This window comes from Amblyomma americanum, chromosome 2, assembly GCF_052857255.1.
Source record: "Amblyomma americanum isolate KBUSLIRL-KWMA chromosome 2, ASM5285725v1, whole genome shotgun sequence".
NCBI classification, from domain to species: Eukaryota; Metazoa; Arthropoda; class Arachnida; order Ixodida; family Ixodidae; genus Amblyomma; species Amblyomma americanum.
The window spans coordinates 167,827,633-167,848,508 of record NC_135498.1 but is presented as its reverse complement, the minus strand read 5'-3'; positions in this window follow the sequence as shown (position 1 = coordinate 167,848,508).

Below are 20,876 nucleotides of genomic sequence, written 5' to 3'. Positions count from 1 at the left end.
TGGGTTAGCTCAGCTAATCCAGGATATACAAAACGAAAGCTGTCAGCGTTAATTGTGTTCATTGGCGTTGGCGTTGACAACATCCTAGACGCCGATGATTTTGAAGAAAGGAAGGGCGGATAGCTGGGAGAGAGAGAAACAACTTTATTGCCATAGAATGTCAGGATATAGGGCAGGTGTGGGCTTGGTGTGGGGCTCGTGGGAGCTGGCAGTAAGGTTCGGGGCGGCAAGTTTCCAGCGCAACCACAGAGGATATGCGTCTGGGTGGCGATTCCTCCCTGGTTACATTTTTCGCAGGACGGGTCGTATTCCTCGTCAGTGATTAGTGATAATCTATAATGGCTAAGGATCGAGTGTCTGCAACCTGCGGAGCACGGTGGCTTGCGCTCGATTTAAGTCGGGGTGGGGAGGCGGGAATAGGCGTCTCGTCTCTTTGTGGAGGTTGGCGATTTCGGCAACGGTCTGTGGAGCCTCAGCAAGAGCGTCTGGATCCGTGGTGCTGGTCGCCCGGTTGGTTATGCCTCGCGTTAGTCGGTCGACCTTTTCGTTTCCACAGTTTCCCGCGTGGGCGGGTACCCACACCAGGTTGATCCTACGGTCGGGAGTACAGCCGCGAAGGATGCGTGGTGCGGGGTGGCAGATAAATTCTGTAGAGTAATTTTGTATCGCTCATTTAAAGCGAGAGCTTCACTGGCCGCGAACTTGCGGTTTCGCCGTGGCGGTGCTCCGAGGAGGCACATGACGCCAGAACGCGCGCCTCGCCGCGGAGCCGAACCGGTCTGGCCGGACCGGCGGCGGCTGGCGCACTCGGCGCGAAATAGAGACGTGCTCCAAGTGTCCATGTGTGTGATGGATGCGGTGCAGTGGAGACACTGGAGCACCTGCTTCTCCGCTGTGCCTCGTTCGCTGACGCTCGTCGTGATATGCTCGCGGCCTACAGGGCGCTGGGCATACTCCCAGACTCGCTCAAGACGCTGTTGTGGCCGCAGGACAGGGCGCGCACCCGTGAGCGAACCATGGTGATCCTCTGTGCATTTCTCAAACAGATGGGCTTGACGTCCCGTCTGTTTTGCGCCAGGTAGTGACGTGCAATGACCGAATGCTCCGCGTGAACTACCTCGGAAGAATAACAGCTGGGCGCCCCACCCCAGCTGTTGTGTGCAAAGTGTTGTGCGCGTGTGTTTTTATTTTTACTTCTTTCTCGACTGCACATGCGCACATCCTGGACAATTTTATTGTTACCCTTTGTAAATACTGTATATATGACCACTCCCTGTGTCCTTTCTTGCTATCCACTGACCTCTTTCATTTTACTTCTTCAAGCTGCCTGCTATCCCCTATTTCCGCTGCCCCAGCTCAGGTGCCGCTGCCACAGGGATGGCAGATGCCGGGGTTAGCAAAAATCTTTCAACTTCCAATTTATTATTATTTTTATTAAACACTTACTACTACTACTACTCTAAGTGTCCGCCAGTGCGGTCAAAGTGCGCCAAAGCCGCCGAAAGCGTCGGCGGTCAAGCGCAGTTGGAGTATAGAAGGGTCTCGCTTTGGCCAATGTGACGTCGTCCAGCGCGCGCGCGCGCTGCGCGAGAGTATAAACGCGCCTTAACAGAGCCTGCGCTCAACCGCTAACCAACGTATTCGGCGGCGGCATCTATGGGAGCCACTGAAACCCCCCGCACACTCACTGAATAAAAAAATTTAAGACCAGGACGCGACAGCGTGTTGAAGCGTTGCCAAGGGATCCACGGAACCCCATTATCCTTCGGTGCGACCCCTTTCCCGGACAATTTAAGGAAATGAAACATATCTTGGTGGACACCCGAACCGCACCGTAAGGCAAGGAAATTGAAAATAAATTTTTTAAGGAAAGGAAAGGACGCCTGTCTCGCATATCTCGGTGGACACCCGAACCGGGCCGTAAGGGAAGGAAATTGAAATGAAAATTGGTTTTAAGGAAAGGAAATGACGCCTTTCTCGCAATTATCGCTGGGAACCCATACTGCACCCTAAGGAAAGGAAAATCCATTCCCTTACGGCGCGGTTCAGGTGTCCACCAACAATTGCCATTTTTCGCTCACGGCCAAAGACGCCGAAGACACCGGCTTTTCTGCGGCACGAGCTCCTTAGCGCTGTCGCGTTAAAAAAATTATGTTGATTAGCTGAGCTGATTCAGTATATACAAAGCGAAAGATGTCGGCGTTCACTGTGTTCATTGGAGTTGGCGTTGACTGTTCTAGACGGCGATGGCTTTGAGCAAAGTAAGGGCGCATAATCCCTGGGTATGCGGACGCCTCATTCGTGCTTTGATATATGTGGCGGTGGTGAGAGAGAGATGTGGCCTGAATGCATTAGCGCTGACAGAGTTGTGGCTGACATGCGGCACTGCAGCAATAGTTAGGCCGCAGCGTTCATTTGGTGATCATTCTGTAGCGATCAACCATTAACTGCATGCCACCTCCCCCGGTGGCAGGGAGGGGCGCGCTGCCTATCCAGTGGGCGGAACGCAATCAAGGCAGGCTTTTGCAGTGTGACACAAACGCCACGTACATGAAAGCGAGATTGAGGTCTCCACTGACCCACGGAGCCGGTTGTGCGCCTTTCCTTTCGTGAAAATGAATAATAATAATAATAATAATAATAGTAATAATATTAATAATAATAATAATAAAGTAATAATTGGTTTTGGGGGAAAGGATATGGCGCAGTATGTCTCATATATCGTTGGACACCTGAACCGCGCCGTACGGAAAGGGATAAAGGAGGGAGTGAAAGAATAAAGGAAGAGGTGCCGTAGTGGAGGGCTCCGGAATAATTTCGACCACCTGGGGATCTTTAACACGCACTGACATCGCACAGCACACGGGCGCCTTTGCGTTTTGCCTCTATTGAAACGCAGGAAAAGCGCTACGCTGCGGCGGAACGCCTGTGGCTCGGTGCTACTAGTGGCGCATGCACAGTAGTGACTAAGGAGCGAGAGAGAGAGAAAGAGAAATATCCGCGGCGAGGCGGACGTTGTGACGTCATGTGCCTCCTTGGAGCACCGTCACGGCGAAATCACAAAGTTCGCGGCCAGTAAAGCGTTGGCTTGAAAAAGAAAACACCTGTGCCGAGGCTAGGAATCGAACCAGGGCCTTTGGCGTTTGAGGCGGCGACGCTGCGACTTCGCCAAAACGGCTCAACCTGTTGGCACGAATAAAGGCCCGTCCAGTGAATGTGCACTCTTCCGATGCAGAAGTCTCCGCGCTTTCGCTACGTATATCCTGGCCTAACCGAGCTAGGCCATCAGCAATTTTTTGCAGTCGCTTATGGCTGTGCGTGTACGTGAGTCAACGATGGCCAGCGCGATGGCGGCCTGTTTTGCTGCGGTGAGCGAGTGGGCTCGTACTGTGGGGATGGTGACGAGAGTGGTCTGTGGCGTGGTTGTACAAGCCACGTATGTGGTTGCGTCTTGTCGTGCAGCGTCCACGTAGTATATTGCGTGCTCCACGGCAAGGTATGCGGCATCCAGTGCTTGGGCTTTAAGCTGGCGGCGCGTATCATGGTGGCCAGGTAGCACGTTTTTGGGGATTGGTTTGAAGACAAGGCGGCTATGGGCCCCTATCGGGGCCTTGGGGTGGATGTCGCCTATGGGGTTCATGTTGAGGCGTTCAGGTACGAGCCGGTCGTGTCTCTCTGGGTCAGTGGACGCCTCAATCGCGCTTTGAGGCACGTGGCGGTGGTGAGAGATATGGGCTGCATGCATTAGCACTGACAACGTTGTGGCAGACACGCGGCACTGCAGCAATAGGCCGCAGCGTTCGGTGGGTGACCAACCTCTCGCGATCAACCATTAACTGCCACCTGCCAGGGTGGCGGGTTGGGCACGCTGCCTGTCCAGTGTCCGAAACACAATCAAAGCTGGCTTTTGAAGCGAAAGCTTCACTACGCTACCTCGTAACGATTTTGCGGTGCTTGCGGTTGTGACCTTCAAGTGAGACAGAGGTCAAAGCTCCTTACGGCGCGGTTCGGGTGTCCATCGATATATGTGAGACAGCTACTGCGCCGTTTCCTTTCCTCAAAATCGTTTCGGTTGGCGACCGATATATGTGAGACAGTTACTGCGCCATTTCCTTCGTTCAAAACAAATTTTGAAAACCAATCTTCAGTTTTGATCGAAAGCAAAAGAAAGGCGCATAACTGGCCTCCATGGTACGGTGGAAACCTCAGTCGCGCTTCAAGCTACATGGCGGTAGTGACAGATGTGCGCTGCATGCGTTGGCATTCACAACGTTGTAGCATAAACGCGGCACTGAAGCTATAAACCGTTGGCGTCCTTTGTCTTCATTGGCGTTGACAATCCTCTAGACTCCCACGATTTTGAAGCGAAAAGCTTCACTGCGACAGCTTTTCGAGCCGTCAACGGGGCCGCAAGTTTCACCTTGAAACCAGCTGGAGGTCAGCGTGGCCGCAAGTTTCACCTTGAATGCAGGTAGATTTGAAACCATCAGCATAACCGGTGGTAGTCAGGTTCGGCACATGACGTCAGCTACAGCAGTGACACCAGCGGCTGTTACAACAACAATTTCTATTTTGACCTTGACCCATCATCTTTGACCTTTGACACTTACCTTCGGTCAAGCGGGACGGCATTTGCCGGCATTGCATGCGCAGATTAAGCGCTAATTCACTTTGATGCGTTCAGCGGAACGTTCGATGCGTTTGATGCGTTCAGCGGAGCGTTCGGTGGGTGACCAACCTCTCGCGATCAACCATTAACTGCCACCTGCCAGGGTGGCGGGTTGGGCACGCTGCCTGTCCAGTGTCCGAAACACAATCAAAGCTGGCTTTTGAAGCGAAAGCTTCACTACGCTACCTCGTAACGATTTTGCGGTGCTTGCGGTTGTCACCTTCAAGTGAGACAGAGGTCAAAGCTCCTTACGGCGCGGTTCGGGTGTCCATCGATATATGTGAGACAGCTACTGCGCCATTTCCTTTCCTCAAAATCGTTTCGGTTGGCGACCGATATATGTGAGACAGTTACTGCGCCATTTCCTTCGTTCAAAACAAATTTTGAAAACCAATCTTCAGTTTTGATCGAAAGCAAAAGAAAGGCGCATAACTGGCCTCCATGGTACGGTGGACACCTCAGTCGCGCTTCAAGCTACATGGCGGTAGTGACAGATGTGCGCTGCATGCGTTGGCATTCACAACGTTGTAGCATAAACGCGGCACTGAAGCTATAAACCGTCGGCGTCCTTTGTCTTCATTGGCGTTGACAATCCTCTAGACTCCCACGATTTTGAAGCGAAAAGCTTCACTGCGACAGCTTTTCGAGCCGTCAACGGGGCCGCAAGTTTCACCTTGAAACCAGCTGGAGGTCAGCGTGGCCGCAAGTTTCACCTTGAATGCAGGTAGATTTGAAACCATCAGCATAACCGGTGGTAGTCAGGTTCGGCACATGACGTCAGCTACAGCAGTGACACCAGCGGCTGTTACACCAACAATTTCTATTTTGACCTTGACCCATCATCTTTGACCTTTGACACTTACCTTCGGTCAAGCGGGACGGCATTTGCCGGCATTGCATGCGCAGATTAAGCGCCAATTCACTTTGATGCGTTCAGCGGAACGTTACCTGTGATCGATGTGACGCCTGCCATGGAGCTAGAGGTCAAACAAGGAAATGTCTCCTGTTTCACATATCTCGGCGGACACCCGAACCGCGCCCGTAAGGGAAGGAAAATGAAGTGAAAATCTGTGAACTAACGCCTGTATCGCATATCTCGGTGGACAAACAAACCGCGCCGGAAGGAAGGAAAGTAAAATGAAAGTTGGCTTTAAGGAAAGGAAATTACGCCTGTCTCATGTCTCGGTGCACACCCGAATCGCGCCGAAAAGGAAGGGATAAAAGAGGGAGGGAAAGAAGAAAGGAAGGATGAGAATAATAATAATAATAATAATAATAATAATAATAATAATAATAATAATAATAATAATAATAATAATAATAATAATAATAATAATAATAATAATAATAATAATAATATTAATAATAATAATAATAGGTTTTGGGGGAAGGAAGAGGCACAGTATCTGTCTCATATATCGTCGGACACCTGAACCGCGCTGTAAGAGAAGGGATAAAGGAGGCAGTGAAAGACGAAAGGAAGAGAGAGGTGCGTGCCATAGTGGCGGGCTCCAGAATAATTTCGACCACCTGGGAATCTCGTGCCCTGACATCGCACAGCACACGGGCGCCTTAGCGTTTTGCCTCCATAAAAACGCAGCCGCCGCAGTCGGGTTCGAACCCGGGAACTCCGGATCACTAGCCGAGTGCCCTAACCACTGAGCCACAGTGGCAGGTTTTCGTCAAAATTTGATGATAAAATCGATAATTGAATTTTGATTGGATTTCGAGGGAAACCCGCCGCTGTGGCTCTGTGGTTAGGGCACTGGGCTGCTTAGCAGGAGTACCCGGGTTAGAACACGACTGCGGCGGCTGTGTTGCGATTGAGTCGAAACGCAAAAGGCGCCCGTGTGCTATGCGAGGTCGGTCAGCGTTAAAGATCCCCAGGTGGTCGAAATTATTCCGGAGTCCTCCACCACGACCCCTCTTACTTCCTCCCTTCTTTCACGCCCTCCTTTATCCCTTCTTTACGGCATGGTTCGGGTGTCCACCGAGATATGTGAGACAGCTATTGCGCCATTTTTTCTTCAAAACTAATTTTCATTTCATTTTGGGGAAAGGCACGGCGTAGCGGCGGAACACCTGTTGCTCGGCGCAATTAGTGGCGCATGCGCCATAGTGGCTAGCGACGCTTACCCGAAATGCGCCGCATATATAGTGTAGCTTTCGCTACAAAACAATTTGGTTCTCTGGTGGCCATGTTATTGTAGTTGCCGTTGTAAATCACTGGTTTAAGACTGAAGCTACTGTCATATATCCGGCCGTGTTAGCTGCCTGCTACGTTATTATATTGGTGTCAATCGCCGTGCCCGTCTTTCACAGCTTTGTTCGTGTTTACGTTACAGCTTTGTGAGCACCCTTTCCGTGAAAGTGACTTCGTATCCACGATAAGCTGCACCGACAGCATTACTGGGAGGTAATCAAGGTGCCGCTCAAGCTGAGGAAATTGAAGCCCGGTGTGGTCCCAAGCGTCTTTCCGAGTTTCCCAGCTTACCTGTCTCGTCAAGAAACTTTAGTTCATGAGAGCCCAGGAGAAAAGCGCACTCGATTTGACAGCGAAGGTCTACAAGAAGCCGTAGGCTTGTCGACTGAGTCCCGCACACCTGAAGAAGAGAATCTTGATTGTCATCACCACACTCCAAGACCTGTTAAAAGCTATGAGTGGACTCAATATGAATGATTTCTGGACGAAAGTGGTTGCTAGAAAACGCGTACTTTTTCTGTGCTTCAAAAGCCAAGATGCTCCTGTTGTTCATTGTGCAGTGACAGTATCTTCAGACCTTTCTTTAAAAGTGCATTTTGTGGAATTGAGGGTAGAAAAACTGGGCAGATTTGTGCTTCCTTCTTCAATATATGACTTGAGACAGATCGACAGTTATCGTGTTGGAAGACTGCATCAAGGATGCTGCAAAAAATGAACACTGAGATTCTGCTGAATCATGCGGTGGAAGTTCTAGACCAACTCTCATCCTCAGCCTTCCGACATGAGTGGTAAGTGAAAGTCGTTAAATTTGAGAAGCAGCAGCTTCAATTAAAGCCTCCTAAGCAAGACATCAACTTATCCAGTGGATTTGCTTGTGTTCTGCAGCCTCGTGTTCACATCTCCTCGTGCTTATAGATTCACAAGAACCTCAGCGAAGCTAAAACTCCCACTTCCCTACACGATAAGGCGCATATGTGCGTCTTATCGCGTAAGCCCATCCAAGGATGATCTCGAGGAGGGCGCGCGCTGTGCGCCCCCTTGCCGCGCCTCCCTCGAGACTGGCCGTGGCCCCTCCACAGAGCAGCGGGAGGCTTCTTTCCTGTCTTATGCAAAAAGATTGACATGAACACTAAGTGACCATGAGCGCTTCGTGATGCTTGCGATGGATGAGATCCACTTGCAAGCATCGTTTTATACAAGGGTGGATACGCCACAGATGCGGCAGCCAACAAAGAAAACGTAGCAAAGACTGCATAGGTCTTCATGATACAAAGCTTGCTGTCTTCCAACAAAGATGTCGGGCACATACTTCCAGTGGCTCAGATAGAAGCAAAACAGCTCCATGAATTTCTTCATCTGCTGACAAAGCAGCTGCGAGACTTTGGCATCCGAGTGGGTGTTGCGGTGTCAGACAGCCCCATCAACTGCAAGGCCATGTCATTTTTCGCCAGTCCTCCAAAGATGAGCATTGTGCACAAGAACCCATCTGACCCTTCATGTCCGTTGTTTTTTTTATTCTGGACACAGTCGATATCTTGAAGTGCATCCGAAATAATTGGCTGAGACAGCGTAACAGTGGGATGTGTATCTTCTTTCTTGATTTCAGTGCCCTTTCAGAAAGCCAAACTGCTTAATACTTCTCTTAGCACTCTGTGCAAGTTGTATGAGGAAGAAAAAAAAAGAGCTACTGACGCTCGTTCCAACTTTGTCGCCAAAGGCTTTAAATCCTTTCAACCTGGAGCGGCCAAACATGAAGCCCGCACTCAAAATCTTCAAAGGGTCGACAGTTGCAGCGCTAAAGACTACCAAAGCGGCACACGAACATACAAATCGTCACAGCCTCCGTGACACGTTGCAAGAGCCCGTAAACACACTGCCTTGCGACCAGACTTAGCTATTGAACAAGATCATAGAATGGTTGGACCGCTGGGAGAGCTTGAAACACGATACTGGCAAGCTGACTGCAGAAATGCATACAGCACTGCGTCATACCTCACATTCCTTTTTTGAGGTGTCAACATACTGCACTGAAGACATAGGCTTCAAGTACGTTCTACTTGAAAAGTTTTGAACCGACTACTTGGAGGACCGGTTTGGCAGATGCAGACAGTTGTCTGGAGCTCAGTGCCACGTATCAATACGCCAGATATATGAATCTGAGCAGAAGCTGAGACTGCAAAAGCTTCTTGAGCTGCCCGACCTGTATGCCGTTGCACCTTGTGATTCCACCCCTGATCTGCAAGTCACTTTCAAGCATTTTGATGTTGAGGTGACGGAAGATGATGCAAAGCAAAAAGAGCCTCTGTTACCAGCCATAGTGTATGTTGCTGGATATTGCGCACATACTGAATAAAAAAACTCCTTTGCCATTCTTGTCGAGAAAAATTGATTCTTTCCAACGATATATGAGACAGATACTGCGCCATTTCCTTTCCCCAAAAAACCAATTATTATTAAATTATTGACAATCGGTTCATTAAATTGGAAGGAGTTGCCCTAATTAAAAATGTAGCGCGGGGTGGACTAAAGTTTCCGCGGGTAGTTGTGCACGCCATGCTCACAATGGAAATTGTAGTCGACAAGCTGAGAGGTGCAAAGTACGCAGCATCATTCTTTGCGTGTGCAAAACAAAGTTCTCGTGAGCCTCACGACTTTTCCCTGTCGAATGCAATGAAAACCCGCCCATCTGTGACTGTGGCCACTCACCTGAATGGTATTGGGTTATGTTCTCAGTGCTGCTGCCAGCACGTTGCTGAAAAACCTGTGCAAAGTTGAAAATAATAGTTACAGAGAGCAAGCAGAGCCTGACAGCGAAACGAAAACTGAGAACTCTTTAATCATAAATCTGCTTGCTCTTGAGTTGTGGGGTATATTTTTTTTATGATGTCATCAGTAAATGTGCCCTCATATGGAAATCCGTGACTCAGTTAAGTTTAACCATGTAATTGTGCATGAAGCTGAAAATTTCCTCGCAGCTTTACTTCTACCCCCGAATGAAATTCCCGGTGGATTATATCAAACTTTGTTATTCCAAGAGGCTGACAATATTAGGTAACAGAAGTATACCTCGGTGCATCGCTAGAACTACAAATGGAAGGAAAAGATGACGTTAGCCGGGGCATTTACCATCGAAACCTGGAGCACCTGAGCTGCGGCTAGCGGGAATAAAGGCACAGGGAGCGGGAATAAAAGGGCAGAGAAATAATAATAATTAATAATTGGTTTTTGGTTGAATGGAAATGGCGCAGTATCTGTCTCATATATCGTTGGACACCTGAACTGCGCCGTAAGGAAAGAGATAAAGGAGGGAGTGAAAGAAGATAGGAACGAATAGGTCCGTAGTGGAGGGCTCCGGAATAATTTCGACCACCTGGGGATCTTTAACGTGCACTGACATCGCACAGCAGACGGGCGCCTTAGCGTTTTTCCTCCATAAAAACGCAGCCGCCGCGGTCGGGTTCGAACCCGGGAACTCCGGATCAGTAGTCGAGCGCCCTAACCACTGAGCCACCGCGGCGGGGCGGGCAGAGAAAGAAAGGGGAGATATAATATGAAAGTATAGGGGTACGGTGGCAGTATACACTATGCACAAATACAGAATATCGGCGAATAATAAAAAATGCGTTGGGTGTAGCCGACTTTCAGAACACTCGGCTTACCTACATGATACAAGTGCTGGAGTGTACCGGCGGAAGCCTGAACCGCGCCGTAAGGGAAGGGATAAAGGAGGGACAACGAGAAGAAAGGAAGAAAGGGATGCCGTAGTGGAAGGCTCCGGAATAATTTCGACCACCTAACCTAATTTCGATCTTTAACGTGCACTGACATCGCACAGCACACGGGCGCCATCGAAACGCGGGCGCCGTGGTCGGGTTCGAATCCGGGTACTCCTTATCAGATCCGGATCCGATAAGTGAGAGAGATACTGCGGCATTTCCTTCCCCAAAAACCAATTTTCAATTATTTTTTTCAATGTACGGGATAGTTCCCTTTGGAAATGTTGATCCCTGCTCGTTGTGAGGTATTAAATTTGTGGATTAGGGATGCCTCTGTATTTTCTATCCCTTTATCCCTTTCAGATTTGTAGCCTGATTAGAGGATGACTGAAATAAGCTCAGAGCTCATCGACGTTGCGGCCACATTGATTAATATCTTCCGACATTGCTTTTGTGGACGTTCTTTCATGCGTCTGCAAGGTGGTCATTTAACGTTCATTGACTGTAAGGTTTCTCGGATATATTGTTTCTGACAGGAGGAGCATTGGAGCACGTAGAGAACATTACACGACATGCAGGTGAAGCTAGTATTTATATCGAAGATGAAGTCGCTTGTCATGCTACCAGGAACAAGGTGATTATATTTAACTGAGGTCAGCAGCTAGAATTTTCGTGTAGGTTGGAGCCCGTATTACCGCTTTAGTACTGTGTGGAATATACAAGCGCTAGCAAACGACTATACAGTACTGGGCATCTTTATCGGGAACAATTTAAAAACTTTTCTCGCTTCAACCGCTGGCTCGCTTGCGGTGAAACTTCGCACAGAGCTTGGGTATTGCGGTAACTTTTGTCTCGTAATACATTTGACAATGGTACATACCGTCTTTGCCAAAAAGTAACTAGGCAAACCGGTAAATCATTGTGAGGTCAGGAGAGCCTTCCAATACCTTTTGGTTTTTAGGGAAGCCGTAGGGGTTCCACTATACGAGGGAGAAGCAAACCATTTAGCCTGGTTACTTTTGCCAAAGGCTGTACATGGTTCAGCCGTGCATGGTGGTGCAAAACCACAATGCTATGCGCCGAGAGTGAGGAACCAAAAGCCCACAAAACGCCGGAATTTCGCAAAAAGGCGCTTGTGGAGACATCTGTCGTTGGCACATAAAAGCGCCACGGCGCGAAAGGCTCCAAGGTGAGCGTTGCAAACTGTGCGGGTCCTTTGATGACACCCCCACCACTCCTTAGCGGCAACCTGGCGCTGGCAGTTTTCGGTTCATCGATCTCGGCACAGACGATTACGAGTGTGCATCATGCGCGGCTGACCCAGGTAAGTATCACTGTTAAACGTATTACCAGACAAAAGTTACCGCAACACCCAGGCTCTGTGCGCAATTTGACGGCAAACGAGCGGGCGGTTGAAGCGGGAAAAGTTCTAAAAGTCTTCACGATAAAGATGCACAATACTATAAGGAAGGGGGGGGGGGGGGTTGGAACAAAGGGCGTACTCACAACTAAAGATAATATTTTTTATTCAGAGACTTCAGTATATACCGAAAAAGCAACAACCCATAGCAACCACTCGCCACGTGACGCTAGCGCTTCAATTTTCCACAATGAACGTTTACAAACTTGCTCGATTTTCTGCCCTGTTGCGCTAGTTCTGCCAGCAGGAACTGAAGCTGGAGAAACCTTTAAGTGCCATTCATGCCTGTTCGATAGTCGAGTCGTGTCAGAGAATTGACTGCTAACTACTTAGCGGCTGTATTTTTCTTGTCACACACAAGAAAAAACGCGGGATCAGCCGAGTTCGTCGGACATTGGGGTGGTTTAGTGTCATGTGGGCTGATCTGACACATGAGCGCCAGCTCTTGTCCGGTTCCAGTCCTCAGTGACCTTTAGGTGGCGAGGTAAGACAGGCATCTCACAGCTAACCATACAAGTAGAGAGTGCTTAAACATCACACCCTAGTTGAGAAGGAAGAGCGAAGTGTGCCTTCTGAAGCCATTTCCAAAATTATATCAACCTCGTCTTCCGCTGCGTAGGGAGCACAAATACATATACTAAAGGAAATTAGTAACGAAAGGCATACGGAAAGGAACGTGGGAGAGCGTTTTTTAGCGTGCACGCGCGGGAACTTGTGCCCTTTCAAAAGCGCGATGCCATTAGCTGGCCTGCTTGGTGGCCAGACCAGTTGCACGGCTACGTAGACTGCATGACCGTATACCGTTGCTCGTGCGGACTCAGACACGAGCTCTCACACGTGCGGAAGCACGTTACTTCCCACAGTGACGCACATCATACCTTTTCATTTTTCAATCCCGCAGGAAGCTCCTGGCCCCAAGTGCACCGCACCACTCGTGGTGCGCTCCTCGCTGATCGCCGTTGGTGTCCTCTCCGCGTGGGCCTTGCTGTACATGCGCTTCATTGGCAAAAAACCAGAAACTGCGGGTAGCGTGTGCACGAGCACCGCTTGCACGGTATACTCGAGGTGGCTCCTCGACTCCATGAACGACTCCATCGACCCGTGCCAGGACTTCGCGGGACACGTGTGTGACGGATGGAACAAGAAACGCTCGCTATCCGTGCGAGAGGAGACTTTCATGGCTGCCTTTGACCGAATGTCTCGCCTGGTGAGGACCATCATCATCCCGGACGTCGGCCAGAACAGCCTTCAGCGCGCGGCCCGCTTCTACCGCAGCTGCGACCGAGTCCTGAAGGGCGAACGAGACGAGCTGCCAGAGGTCAAGATGGCGCTACGGAAGGCCGGTATCGTCTGGCCAGCCGTAGCGAAAAGCCATGACACGCTGCACTTGCTCCTGTACGTGGCACTGAGGCTCCACTGGTCTGTTATGCTTCCCATGCGGGTGAGCCAGCGAGAGAACGGCACCGACGTCGTGTTTCACTACCCAACCGATCTAATATCGATGGTGAGCAAGTACGTGGAGATAAAAAAGACACCAGAAAATGAGATGTCTTACGTACACTCACTTCGCGAAGCATTTGGAGCGAATAGCAACGACTCAGCTGAAGGCCTCGAGGAAGTGCAAGCAATGCTGCGAAATGAAGAGTACGCCATAGTAACGTTATACAATGATTACACTACCAGCAGAGAGCCGCAGCCTGTAAACGATTCAGTGCTTTACAACAGCGTGCCAGGACTCACAGAGGCACGTTGGAAATCAGTATTGGGTTCATTTGGCATCGTCACCAGTGGGCCTGTTAATTTCCGAACTGAGCTCACTACATATGTCCCAGCATTCTTCAAGGTTTGGAAGGACATAGGCGACAAAGCAATGCACGTCCTCGTGTCCTGGATGACTGTTCAACTGGCTGCCCTATACGCAAACCGCCGCCTGATATTGAACTTCTTCGGTGTCAAGGACGCGGAGCTTCGTTACGGTGCTTTGTGCTTCAGCAAAGCTTATATCCTGTCCGGGAACGCAGTCTTCAAGGCTTACATCAGAAACATGCTTTTCGGCAATGCTCGGGCTCAAGCCGAAGACATAGCGATGTCCGTTCGCCAGTCTTTCTACAAACGACTGCGGCGCTGGTCGGCGTTTAACGAGAACTACTCCTTCATCGCAGATTGGAACTACACGGGAGTCGTGTTCCGAGTCTTTGACGACGCTCCGGACAGCGATGGCTATGGCACTGAAGGGACTCAGGGGAAGCCTACTGCCGACATGTCGGACTCGCTCGTCCAGAACTGGATAAGCGGGGCGGGCCCGCTGAGCTTGATTTCGTCAATCGGATCGTACGCTGCCATCGAGAACTTGCGGTTCTATATGTGGATGAACGACACTGTGCTGCTGCCGTACGTTTTCGCCTTCCCGCTATTCGACAGGGACGCCATGGTGGAGATGAACTACGGCGGTGTCGGAGCGGAGCTCGCCCGAGCAATCAGCGACTATTTTGTGCGCGCCTATAAGGACGACCACCCTGTTGAAGAAGTGAAGCAATTCATGGAATGTGTGGCCAGCTCTTTAGCGTCAAGAGCAGCGGACTCGGCTGCGGTGAACGCCATCGCTGCCGGACCATTGTTCGACGCATATCGCAATCATTCGCAAGCCAGTCTGCGTCGGTTGCCCGGACTGGAACACTACGCCGGGGCGAAGCTGTTCTTCGTAGCGTACTGCTACACCAAATGCTTGGGCACCTCGGCGGGCGTCGCAGACGAAGCCGACTGCAACGAGATCCTTCGCCATGTGCGGGGGTTCGCTCAGGTTTTTGAGTGCCCGCCTGGGACACCGATGAACCCGTCTGCAGAACCGTGCGAACTGTTCTGATCAGGTGATTGCGTGCGCGTAGAAAAGAGCGAAATAATTTTCACTTGAAGCAGAACCGAAAGCTTGGTTTCCCAGTAGTGTGTACAGAGATGTATCCTACATCGCGTGGCTTTATTGACTGCCTATTTGGCCCAGCATGATTTTTTTCTCGGCGGCGACTCTGAAACAGATGATCGAACCTGATAAAGCATACTCTCTTAAAACGCTCTTACGGAATCTGGTAACGTGTTAAATCCTTGACATCTCCCTTAACAGTTCATATAATTCTGCTAGAAATGAACCAGCTGGATGTTGTTGATCTGTAGTTATGTGCTATCGCGCAGAAAATTTGAATTTACTCTGGCGGTTTTTGTCCACTGTGAAATTCACGAAAGCTGACCATAGCACAACGTTTCGGAAGGCTGTTCGGCTCTTCTTTTTGACTGTGTGTGCAAGCAGTGGCGACCTTTTCATGCGCAGACCAGACACGCGTATTAAAGGTATTCATCTAGAGTTTTTCATTGCATCTCAGCAGTTGAACTAAGCTTCCACGAACCTTGGCCGTAACTTAAGAGGTGGCCTCACGAAAAAACGTAAATCTTAGGTACCAGGCATCAATTCGTTGAGGTATAAAAATACCAGAGCTTATAGCCATTAGATAATTATTGCCAGGCGACACGTACTAACAGTTAAGCTTATAATAAACTCTAACACATCTCCAACCAAAAACTTTAATTTGAAGCCCAACATTTCGGAGCCGGCTCGGCGCTTTCTTCAGAGGTGACTGGAGGCCGAAAGAAGGAAAGCGGTTATGCGAAAAGCGTGTGGGAGGGGGTGGAGGTTTTAAGGCTGTGAGTCACGCTTTATAGGACTGTGCGGAGGCGGTCAATGGCGACTTTCGCTCATTGAGGTGCAGAGCGAAGTTCCTGTGGATATACTGCTGGCATGCTTCCTTTTGTGCGGTCAATGATGTTCGGGGAAGTTTGAAAGTGCCACGATTCGAGCCAGAGCTGTTTGTGGTAATCTATTTCTGTTCCGAGGATGCTGGTTTCGTCGAAGTTGATTCTGTGATCTGAGTCTTCGGAATGTTCGGCTACAGGATTGCGCTCTCTTGCGATGTTTCAGACGTCGTTTTTATGTTGTCGAATTCTTTTATATTTTTGGTATCGCCGATGTAGCTTGCGTTGGAGTCGGGGCAAGAAATATTGCACATAATGCCTTGGGCTCTTTCTCTCCGTGGCCGGTATTTTGAGAACCGATAGGCAGAGCGGAACAGTGTTTGTAGGCTTTTGCGCAACCTGGAGACCCCCTTCCTTCAGGATTCGGGGAATGGTTTCACTAGCACCTCGGACAAACGGCAAAGTGACGTATTTTGGTGGTGGCGTTGGTTGTTGTGCGTTGATTTCTCTACACATGTTGCGTTTTTGGAGGCGAATGGTTTTTCGAAAAATTTTTTTTAACGGTAAGCTCTGCGGGAATCAGCAATGCACAGACACAACGGGTCTAAATTACCCAACCGCGAAGCGTGATGGGCACTCAGCTGACGTAATGCTCCATGTTAGTGAACCATTTCATCTGTGGTGGAAGCGCGCAGCTGTATTCCTTGCACAGAGGTGCGAAACCGCACGCTCTGAAATGGAGGGCTAGACATGACAGCGCTTCTCTACGCCACGCTATGCTCCCTCAATACAGTCTTCACCATGTACACGGAAACGCACGTACGCGCTCTTCACCTTTTTGAAACGCAGGCTGTCCAAGAATATTTCCCACCCTCCCTTGTACGCCCGCCGCGGAGGCTCAGTGGTTAGGCCGCTCGGCTACTCATCCGTAGTACTAGTGCTCGACCCCGCCCGCAACATCCGCGTTTCGATGCGGGCGAGACGCATGGGCTTCCGTGTGCTGTGTGATGTCAGTGCACGTTAAAAATCCCCAGGTGGTCAAGCTTATTTCCGAGCCGTTCACTTTGGCCCCCTTCATTTCTTCTCTCAGTCCCTGCTTTATCTGTTCCTTTACGGCGCGGTTCAGGTGTCCACCCAGATGTGAGACAGATACTGCGCCATTTTCTTCCCTAAAAACCAGTTTTACCTTCCTCCCTTTATCAGATCAGAATACAGATTGCTCAGCGTGTGCTTTGCCGATCAGATGACGTTGATTACGTATCATTGTCAGACTTGAGCTGCCTTATGCGTATGCAGGATTAAGGCATATAACTGTGAAATATAGTTATTTGGTTGTGTTCTGTATTGGCAACGGCACGCGGCCTTGCCACTTTGTCACGCAATCAGATTTCACTGGAATGATTGCAGCCGTTCGAAGGGATGTCGACGATACACGAGGTTGCTATAGGTGCTTTAGACACCTTGTTGCGGACGTTGTCACCTTTGAAGTGCGCACGGCCAGAAGCTATTGCCAGTTTGATCTTCGACCACCGCTTAACCACTTGTGGCCATCGCCGGCGTCCAGTTCACTTCTTCTAGAGCGAAAGCTTTACTGGCCGCAGGTTGAGCAGTTTCGCGTGATTACTGGAGAGCCGTGCTGCGCATGCGCGAGGAGCAGTGACGACACACACCGAATTTCTCTCTCTCGCTCCATAGTCACAACTGCGCATGAGCCACTAGTAGCACCGAGCCACAGGTGTTCCGCCGCTGCGCAGCGCCTTACCTCAGTATGCAACTTTCAATTTTCAGTTTTCTCTTTCTTCTTTTCCTCCCTCCTTTATCCCTTCCTTTACGGCGCTGTTCGGGTGTCCACCGAGATTTGTGCGACGATTACCGTGCTTTGCCCGCTCGCCGCGCCATCTGGCATGACGTCACACCGCGCGGCTCGCCGCCGTTTGGTATGACGTGACACCGCGTTGTGCGTCGTTGCGCTCGCCTCCGCCCGCTTCGCCAGCTGCGTCGCATGCCTGATAACATGTCGGAGGATTGAAAAGGAGAGATCGCGTGCGCCGCAACCGCAGTTGTGTCGTCTTTAATACGACAACAACATAGCTAGACAACCAGACTAACCTGGACTTGCAATCAATATTAACCAAGGCTAACCATGCTATGCCTTAGCTTTCTGTACGTATATCCTGGCATAGGCGAGCTAAGCCACTAAGCCGCAGCGTTCATTGGGTGACCAACCTCTCGCGATCAACCATTAATTTAACCGCCACCTGCCAGTGTAGGCGCGTTGCCTATCCAGTGTGCGGAACGCACTCAACGTTACAGGCCAAGCCGTGTCTACTTACCCGATACACTGCAGCTTTTGCTCTCTAACTAGATTCAGCAGTAGTTGAACCGCAGCTAATTTTTTTCTGTTTACTTCTTTGAGGCTGGTTTCTTTTAGCTTCTCGCGTAAACAAAAGATTTTACAAACAAAACATAACTGCTCAAGAAGTTATCTGCGAGGTGTGGGCTCGATGTTTTGTTTTTCTGGAGGATGCAATGGCTGAAGGATTGGTTTCGTTTTATGGAATTTAACATCCCAAAGTGATTCAGGCTTTGAGCGACACCGCAGTGGAAAAACTGAAAATTGGTTTTTGGGGAAAGGAAATGCCGCAGTATCTGTCTGGCACCTCGGCGGACACCTGAACTGCGCCGTAAGGGAAGGGATAGAGGAGTGAGTGATAATAATAATAATTGGTTTTTTGAGGAAAGGAAATGGCGCAGTATCTGTCTCATATATCGTTGGACACCTGAACCGCGCCGTAAGGGAAGGGATAAAGGAGGGAGTGAAAGAAGAAAGGAAGAAGAGGTGCCGTAGTGGAGGGCTCCGGAATAAAGAGAAAGAGGTGCCGTAGTGGAGGGCTCCGGAATAATTTCGATCACCTGGCGATCTTTAACGTGCACTGACATCGCACAGCACACGGGAGCCTTTGAGTTTCACCTCCATCGAAACGTGGCCTCCACTGTCGGGTTCGAACCCGGGTACTTCGGATCAGTAGCCGAGCGGCCTAACCGCTAGTTTTCCAGGACTCCGCCAACCCCCTCTATGAAGAGCTGTTGCGTGTCCGCGCGCAGCTCGCCTCCCTCCAAACCACCAACTTCCGCCTCCAGGCACAGCTGCATGCCCACCAGCTGGCCCACACCCCTACCCCGGCGCCAGGGGCCCCAGAAACTCCTACCCCCTTGTTCCATTACTGCTCCCTACTCGCGAACCGTCGGCCAAGAAGCTGGCCGCAACACCCACTACCTCCCTGACCACACCAACCCCGACCGATGGAGCGCCAGCCCAGCCTTCCGATTTCGAGCAACTCATCGAGGCCAGAATTTAGGCCCCGGTACAGACGGCCATCCAGGCCTTCACTAATCAATTCGCCAACCTCACTACGCGCCTAAAGAATTTCCTCGCCAAATTGACGAGCGATTTAAGGAGCAAGAGGTTCGGCGCGCGGTGAACTTATCCACCGCAAACGACAGCCTCGGTGATGACGAGACCACGCACTAGCCTCGCCATCCGGCAGTGGAACTGCCGAGGCTTTGGTTCCAAGCGGGGACAGCTTCACCAGTTCCTAGCCTGGGCACACGGCCCCGACGTGCTCGCGCTGCAAGAGCCCTCCAATCCCCTCACCCTATTCAGCTACGTGCCCATCATCCCCTTTTCGCCTACACCACATCGGGTTGCATTTCTTGTACGCCGTGCGCTCACTAATATCTCCCATCCCGTAGACGTCCCCGAAGTAGATAATCTCCTCATCGAACTCGTGCCCCAGCGCACTCGGGATACTAGTCTCTTAATCCTCAACGTATACAGCCACCCGAAGTGTCTGCGGCACGACTTGGACCGACTATTCACGCTTGCCAAGCGAGCCGCACACAAATTCCCCCTCCTGACTGTAGGGGACTTCAACGCCCCGCACACGGCCTGGAGCTACACAGCTGACATCCCCAAGGGGCGCAGGGTATGGCTCGCAGCTCAGCAGGCCGTCTTCTCCCTTCTCACAGACCCCACCACCCGTACTCGCACCGGGAACAGCATCTGCGCAGACACTGCTCCTGACCTCACCTTCGCCCACCGCCTCCCTCACACTGCGTGGTGTAACACCCAGGTGAATTTGCAAGTGATCACTACATTATCGAGATTCTCCTACAAGCAAGCCCAACACGTAGACCCCTCGTGATGCTACCATCAGGAAGTGGGACTCGTTCCGCAGCTCCCGAGCAGCCCGCACTCTAGACGCCATCTCAGACATAGCTACTTGGTGCGACCAACTCCAGCGTGACGTCCGCGCCGTGACTCGCCCACTCCAAGTGGACTGCCCTGAAGACGCAATAGATTCCCATCTCCTGCACCTATGGGAGGCCAAGGCGGGTCTCGAACGGAGGTGGCGGCGTCAGCGCTGGAACAGAACACTCAGACACCGGCTGGCCCGGCTCGACAAGGAGATTTAGATGCATACTGCAACTCTGTCTCGCCAAAATTGGGAATCCCTCTGCAACAGGCTGGACGGCAACATGAGCCTGCCCCAGACCTGGAACTTATTCCGCCATCTCAGTGATTCGACTCAGTCCAAGGCACATCAGAAAAACAACGTCATAAAGCTCATACACACATCCAAGGCCTCCCCGCATGAACTCCTCGAGGAGCTTCGTGATCTCTACTTCCCCGCATATCCCTCCGCAAGACTCCCTAACTACACAGGCTCCCCCAACGACCTTCTCGACCAACCAGTCACCGAGGCGGAAGTGAGGGCAGAACTTCAGCGCCTCAACGCGTCCTCAGCTTCTGGCCCCGAAGTAGTGCATAAGGCACTCCGCAACCTCGATTTCCCCTCCGTCAAGCGCCCTCCCACCTAAGTGGAAAGAAGCCAAATTAGTCTTTATTCCCAAATCCGGCAAATCACTTCTCCCCGCTAACCTCCGTCCCATCTTACGTCGTGTTTGGGCAAGCTTATGGAGCACGTTCTCCAGACCCGGCTCAGCCGGTATTTGGAAACCAACAACCCTAAGCCTTCGTGCATATTTGGCTTCCGCCTGAGCTTATCCACCCAGGACGTTTCTACAACTCAAGCACCACATCCTTGACTCCCGCGCGGACGATAG